Source organism: Hemiscyllium ocellatum, chromosome 50 (assembly GCF_020745735.1).
Source record: "Hemiscyllium ocellatum isolate sHemOce1 chromosome 50, sHemOce1.pat.X.cur, whole genome shotgun sequence".
Lineage (NCBI taxonomy): Eukaryota > Metazoa > Chordata > Chondrichthyes > Orectolobiformes > Hemiscylliidae > Hemiscyllium > Hemiscyllium ocellatum.
Window position 1 is genome coordinate 5,982,732 of NC_083450.1, and position 8,230 is coordinate 5,990,961.

The window sequence follows — 8,230 nt, forward strand, 5'->3', positions numbered from 1 at the left end:
GAGGTGAGCTGAACACAGCCAATCCTGTTTGCCCAGCTTCTGACAGGGCAGACCCAGCTCTCAGGGGGCAAACGAGGCAGCTCGGTCGTACACAGCACGATCCCACCAGCTTTACCGGGGTCCTCTACATTAGAGTGATATGGGTCGAGGGGGGACTGTCGGTCTAGGGACAACAGACTGACTGCCACCCACCTGTCTGACAGTGACCGCTCCCACAGCACTGACCCTCTGACAGTGCCCGCTCCCTCAGCACTGACCCTCCTACAGCACCCACTCCCTCAGTGCTGATCCTCCGACAGCGCCCACCCCCTCAGCAATGACCGTCTGACAGTGCCTGCTCCCTCAGCGCTGAACCTCCAACTGTGCCCACTCCCTCAGCGCTGACCCTCATACAGTGCCCACTCCTTCAGTGCTCACACTCTGACTGTGCCCGCTCCCTCAGCAGTGACCCTCTGACAATGCAGCACTCCCTCAGCGCTGACCCTTCGACAGTGCCCGCTCCGTCAGCGCTGACCCCCCGACAGTGCCCGCTTCCTCAGCACTGACCCTCCTACAGCGCCCACTCCCTCAGCATTGACCCTCCAACAGCGCCCGCTCCCTCAGCACTGACCCTCCAACAGCACCCACTTCCTCAGTGCTTGACCCTTCAACAGCACCCACTCCCTCAGAGCTGACCTTCCAACTATGACTGCTCTCTCACATCTGACCCTGACAGTGCCCGCTACCATGGCGCTGAGCCTCCAACAGCGCTCGCTCCCTCAGCACTGACCCTCCGACAGTGCCCGCTCCCTCAGCACTGACCCTCTGACAGCGCCCACAGACTCAGTGCTGACGAACACCTTCCCCTCTGAGTTGAGTGTCCCAGTTACAAGGGTGGTGTGCACACACACACAGCCTTTATTCTGAAGGTACAGGAGAGTTGTCATGTGGAGGAGCAGAGAAGGGGTCCTGCTGGCCTTCCTGCTGGTTCAAGCAGACAGAAGGCCAGTCGACCATACGGGGCTTCACAGAGCACCCACTCCCACTCACCCTGAAGCCAGAGGTTTACAGCAAGGTGGGGTGGGTGACAAGTTGGCTGTTAATAAACGCCCCGGCCAGCATTTCAGGGCTGAATGGTCACTGGATCTTATCTGTGACCAGTCCCACCCTCCCTCGGATGAGATGCAGACTCTGCGTGTGGGGGGTGTACAATGGGTATCTGATCGCCCAGCCTGTAATTCCAGTCTCTCCTGTTCCCCAACTCTGTGACGAGAGAGGTTTCAAGTTTCCCCAGACAGGCAAGTTTCTATGTGTACGTACCCATTCGAGAAAGTGCAAAACCTGACCTACGCTTGGGAAATAAGGCAGGGCAGGTGACTGAGGTGTCAGTGGGGGAGCACTTTGGGGCCAGCGACCATAATTCTGTTAGTTTTAAAATAGTGATGGAAAAGGATAGACCGGGTCTAGATTAGATTAGATTACTTACAGTGTGGAAACAGGCCCTTTGGCCCAACAAGTCCACACCGACCCGCCGAAGCGCAACCCACCCATACCCCTACATTTACCCCTTACCTAACACTACGGGCAATTTAGCATGGCCAATTCACCTGACCTGCACATCTTTGGACTGTGGGAAGAAACCGGAGCACCCGGAGGAAACCCACGCAGACACGGGGAGAACGTGCAAACTCCACACAGTCAGTCGCCTGAGGTGGGAATTGAACCCAGGTCTCAGGCGCTGTGAGGCAGCAGTGCTAACCACCGTGTCGCCCACTAAAAGTTGAAGTTCTAAAATTGGAGAAAGGCCGATTTTGACGGAATTAGGCAAGAACTTTCGAAAGCTGATTGGAGACAGATGTTCGCAGGTAAAGGGACGGCTGGAAAATGGGAAGCCTTCAGAAATGAGAATCCAGAGAAAGTATATTCCTGTCAGGGTGAAAAGGAAGGCTGGATGACTAGAGAAATTGAGGGTTTGGTTAAGTAAAAGAAGGAAGCATATGGCAGGTATAGACAGGATAGATCGAGTGAATCCGGAGAAGAGTATAAAGGCAGTAGAAGTATACTTAAGAGGGAAATCTGGAGGGCAAAAAGAGGACATGAGAGAGCTTTCGCAAATAGGGTTAAGGAGAATCCAAAGGGCTGTTATAAATACATTAAGGCAGTTCAAATACACACACTTTTAAAAGTGTGGGGGGGGAGGGAGAGAATTGTTTTACAAAATATAAAAGGGAAAGCGCATCTCTTTTGCTTTTCCTTTGATTATTTTCCATGGAAGGAGAAGCCCAGTCCGGGTCTGAACGAGACAAAAGGGCGGTTGGTCTGTGGGGCTGAGAAAATGGCTGCCATGGTCGGTGGGTGGAAGGAGAGAGGGGACTGACCGGCCCACAATGCACTGCACACCCAAGCCAGGCCACCAGTCGATAAGAGGCCCTAAACTTGGTCCACTTTGCCCAACTCTTACCACTCCCCCTCCCTTTCTCATGCTTTTTTTTTATGTTATTGAGTATTTCGTTTTACTTAAACATTATTTTGGACTTTTGTTCCCCCCCCTCTCTCCTCCAGCCACATGATGCTTCTTCACCCACGCAAAACAACTCACTGCCTCTGAACCGGACCCAAAATGTGAAGCGTTGATTTATCTTTGCAGATACTGCCAGACTTGCTGAGCGTTTTCAGCAGCTTTTGATTCTGTTTTACAAGGTTTGCAGTTTTTTAAACCCAGTTTCTCTCCATTTTGGATTATTTGGCCTTTTTGTATGCTTCTTCACCAACGCAAAGTAGCCCCTTTTCTCTCTCTTTTAGATCATTTGGCCCAACTTCCTTTTACTTCTTTTTTTTTTAATCTTATCTATCCCCGTTTCTGTCACCCCATCACCCAATCAATTTCTCTTTAAAGCTGAAAATGTGTTGCTGGAAAAGCACAGCAGGTCAGGCAGCATCCAAGGAGCAGGAGAATCAACGTTTCGGGCATGAGCCCTTTTAGATTAGATTAGATTAGACTTACAGTGTGGAAACAGGCCCTTCGGCCCAACAAGTCCACACCGACCCGCCGAAGCGCAACCCACCCATACCCCTACATTTACCCCTTACCTAACACTATGGGCAATTTAGCATGGCCAATTCACCTGACCCGCACATCTTTGTGACTGTGGGAGGAAGCCGGAGCACCCGGAGGAAACCCACGCAGACACGGGGAGAACGTGCAAACTCCACACAGTCAGTCGCCTGAGGTGGGAATTGAACCCAGGTCCCTGGCGCTGTGAGGCAGCAGTGCTAACCACTGTGCCACCGTGCCGCCCTTCTTCAGGAATCTCTAGCATCTACAGTCCTCACTTTCTCCTCAATTTCGTTTTAATCCTATTTCAAAGACTAGGGGGCATGTGAGAGGAAACTGATTTTAAAAAAAAAGGCAATTTTTTTTTACACTTCGTGTATGCAATGAACATTTTGAACAAATGATGGATGTGACCCCAAAATTGGAGGTGTAATGGACAGCGAAGAGGGTTACCTCAGATTACAACAGGATCTGGACCAGATGGGCCAATGGGCTGAGAAGTGGCAGATGGAGTTTAATTCAGATAAATGCGAGGTGCTGCATTTTGGGAAAGCAAATCTTAGCAGGACTTATCCACTTAATGGTAAGGTCCAAGGGAGTGTTGCTGAACAAAGAGACCTTGGAGTGCAGGTTCATAGCTCCTTGAAAGTGGATTCACAGGTGGATAGGATAGTGAAGGCATTTGGTATTCTTCCCTTTATTAGTCAGAGTATTGAGTACAGGAGTTGGGAGGTCATGTTGCAGCTGTATAGGACATTGGTTAGGCCACTGTTGGAATATCGTGTGCAATTCTGGTCTCCTTCCTATTGGAGAGAGGATGGTGTGTGTATGGAATGAGCTGCCAGAGGAAATGGTGGAGGCTGGTACAATGACAACATTTAAAAAGCATCTGAATGGGGATATTAATAGGGAGAGCGATATGGGCCAAGTGCTGGCAAATGGGACTAGATTGGGTTGGGATATCTGGTCTGCTTGGGCGAGTTGGAAGGAAGGGTCTGTTTCCGTGCTGGACCTGTCTATGACTCTAAGCTTCTGACTGTCATTGGAAAATGACGAGTCTCATCACATCTGGAGAGGAACAGGCCCTTTTAGATACCCGATGGCATTGAAGGAGCTGGTCAGTGGCTTAAATCAGAGCCACGTGGCACAGAAACCGACCCTTCGGTCCAACCAGTCCATGCCAACCACGTTCCCAAACTAAACTAGTCCCAGGTGCCTGCTTCTAACCCTGCTTCGAAACCTTTCCTATTCATGTACTTATCTTTGAAAGGTCAATGTACCCACATCCACCCCCTCTTCTGGAAGTACATTTCACACACGAACTAAATTCTGTGTAAAAATATTTGCCTCATGTCTTTTTTTAAGACTCTCTCCTCTCACCTTAAAAAGAGCCCCCTAATCTTGAAATCACCCCATCCTAGGGCAAACCCACCTCCCACCAACTCTGTCCAAACCCTTCCTGATTTTATAAACTTCTATTAGATCCTCATAGCCTCCCACGGTCCAGTGATAAAAAATAAGTCCCAGCCGTGGCTTATAAAGCAACCGGGCAACATTCTGGTAAATCTCTTCTGAACCCTCTCCAGTTCAGTAACATCCTTCCTATAACTGACCAGGACAGTGAGTGACAGAGACTAATAAAATGAGGAAAGAGTGAGAGACCACGAGGTGGAAGAGGGAGATGGGGGGGCGGGTGGTGAGAGAAGGAAGGGGGGGGAGGGGGTGGTGAGAGAAGGGGGGCGGGGGGTGGTGAGAGAAGGAGAGGGGGTTGAGGGGGGAGGAGAGGGGAGGGGTGATGAGAGAGGGAGGCAGTAAGAGTGAGGGGGGTGAGAGTGAGGAGTGGGGGTGAGAGAGGGAGGGAGAGGGGGAGGGGTGAGAGAGGAGAGGGAGGAGAGGGAAGGGAGGGGGAGAGAGAGGGGGTGGGAGTAGGGGGTGAGAGAGTGAGGGGGGAGAGGGAGGGGGAGAGAGAGGAGGGAGGGGGTGAGGTGGGGGGAGGGTGGGAGGAAGGTAAGGGGGATGAGAGAGGGAGGAGGGTAAGGGGGATGAGAGAGGGAGGAGGGAAGGGAATGAGAGAGGGAGGAGGGCAGGGGGTGAGAGAGGGAGAAGGGTGGGAGGAGGGTGAGGGGGGGATGAGAGTGGGAGGAGGGTGAGGGGGGGGATGAGAGGGAGGAGGGAAGGGAATGAGAGAGGGAGGAGGGTAAGGGGATGAGAGAGGGAGGAGGGCAGGGGGTGAGAGAGGGAGAAGGGTGGGAGGAGGGTGAGGGGGGGATGAGAGTGGGAGGAGGGTGGGGGGGGGGGATGAGAGAGGGAGGAGGGGAGGGGTGAGAGAGGGAGGAGGGGAGGGGTGAGAGAGGGAAAGAGAGAATGACAGGGTGAAGATGGAGAGATGAACGAGACCAAGACAGAGATACATCAGGGACTAAGAGAGGCCGAGGGGGTTGGTGGAGGGGGTGGGGGTGTGGGGGGGGGGGGGGGGGGGGGGAGAAGAGAGCATGTGAGGTAGAGAGGGAGGGAGGGTTATGTACACAAGGAGGGGATAGGAATAGAGCCCAATTCAGGAGGGCACACACTATCAGGTTACATAGGCACAGCCGTGCCCTTTCTGTAAACACACACCGATGACACAGTACAACAGGAGCGGCTTAACCCTCTAGATTTCCATCATTCTTTTGTGGGTTGGGTGTGTTGCTGACTGGCCTGGGGTTGTTGCTGACTGGCCTGGCACGGTCCACCTGTCTTGATTGGGACTGCACTCAGGGCTGTTTCAGTGCCACCCCATCACTGCGACGGTCTGGAGTCACAGCTGTAGGCCCAGGCTGGGTTAGAATGGCAGCTTGCCTTCCCTCCCGCAGTCACTGACCTCCATTGGAGTGGGGAAAGGGAGGACTGCAGATGCTGGAGATCAGAGCCGAAAACTGTGTTGCTGGAAAAGCACAGCAGCTCAGGCAGCATCCAAGGAGCAGGAGAATCCACGTTGCGGGCATAAACCCTTCATCAGGGATCCAAAAAGACCCCACCACCAAGGATATATTTCCCTTCCCTATCGGCGTTCCGAATCCAAACAGACCCCACCACCAGGGATATATTTCCCTCCCCACCCCTATCAGCATTCCAGAGAGACCACTCCCTCCGTGACTCCCTCGTCAGGTCCACACCCCCCACCAACCCAACCTCCACTCCCGGCACCTTCCCCTGCAACCGCAGGAAATGCAAAACTTGCACCCACACCTTCCCCCTCACCTCTCTCCAAGGCCCCAAGGGATCCTTCCATATCCGCCACAAATTCACCTGCACCTCCACACACATCATTTACTGCATCCACTGTGGCCTCCTCTATATTGGGGAGACAGGCCGCCTACTTGCAGAACGTTTCAGAGAACACCTCTGGGACACCCGGACCAACCAACCCAACCGCCCCGTGGCTGAACACTTCAACTCCCCCTCCCACTCCCCCAAGGACATGCAGGTCTTTGGACTCCTCCATCGCCAGACCATAGCGACAGGACGCCTGGAGGAAGAGCGCCTCATCTTCTGCCTAGGAACCCTCCAACCACAAGGGATGAACTCCGATTTCTCCAGCTTCCTCATTTCCCCTCCCCCCACCTTTTCTCAGTCCCAACCCTCGGACTCAGCACCGCCCTCTTGACCTGCAATCTTCTTCCCAACCTCTCCGCGCCCACCCCCTCTCCGGCCCATCACCCTCACCCCCTTCCACCTATCGTATTCCCAGTGCCCCTCCCCCAAGTTCCCTCCCACCACTACCTTTGATCTTAGCCTGCTTGGCACACCTTCCTCATTCCTGAAGAAGGGCTTGTGCCCGCAACGTCGATTCGCCTGCTCCTTGGATGTTGCCTGACCTGCTGCGCTTTTCCAGCAACACATTTTTCAGCTCCATTGGGAGTGTTCCTGTTTTAAAAACAGGAATCATAGACCATTCCAGTGCAGTACAGGCCCTCGATGCTGTGCTAACCTGTGAAACCAATCTGAAGCCCATCTAACCTACACTATTCCACTCTCATCCATATGCCTACCCAATCACCATTTAAATGCCCTTAAAGTTGGCAGGCCCCTACTACTCTGAGTAAAGAGACTACCTCTGACATCTGTCCTATCTCTGTCACCCCTCAGTTTAAAGCTATGTCCCCTTCTGCTAGCCATCACCATCCAGGAAAAAGGCTCTCCCTGCCCAACCTCTCTAACCCTCTGATTATCTTTCATGTCTCAATTAAGTCACTTCTCTCTGATGAAAACAGCCTCAAGTCCCTCAACCTTTCCTCAGAAGACCTTCCCTCCAGACCAGGCAACCTCCTGGTAAATCTCTTCGGAACCCTTTCCAAGGGTTCCACATCCTTCCTATAATGCAGTGACCAGAACCGTACACAATACTCCAAGTGCGGCCGCACCAGAGTTTTGTACAGCTGCAGCATGACCTCCTGGTTCCGGAACTCAATCCCTCTCCCAATAAAAGCTAACGCACCGTACGCCTTCTTAACAACCCTGTCAACCTGGGTGGCAACTTAGGGATCTATGTACCTGGCCACTGAGATCTCTCTACTCATCTACACGACCAAGAATCTTACCATTAGCCCAGGACTCCGCATTCCTTTCAAAGAGAATCATCTCGCACTTTTCCACATTAAACTCCATTTGCCACCTCTCAGCCCAGCTCAGCAGCTTATCTATGTCCCTCTATAAACTACAACATCCTTCATCCCAACCACTACTCTACCAATCTTAGTGTCATCCGCAAGTTTACTAACCCATCCTTCTACGCCCTCATCCAGGTCGTGTATACCAATGACAAACAGCAGTGGCCCCCAAAACTGATCCTTGCGGCACACCACCGGTAACTGAGCGCCGAGGATGACCATTTCCCATCAGCCACCACCCTCTGTCTTCTTTCAGCTAGCCAACTTCCAACCCAGTCCAAACCGCTACACGGCCCTCAAACCCCTGCCTCCGAGTTTTGTCCAGAATCGACAGCTTTGGTAACGGTCACCGTCCCTCGAGATTATTCATGGGTGCGGCTTGGAGTCGTGCTGCCTGCACCAACAGCGGGAGGAGGCCATTTGGCCGGTCGCTTTGACACGGGCTGTCCGGGCGCCAACTCACTCGGCGCCGTCGGGGAGGTGGGAAAGACTGTTTCGCCGGTCTCGGTAAGATTCCCACCGTCCCAGAGGGGCAACGCAACAGCCG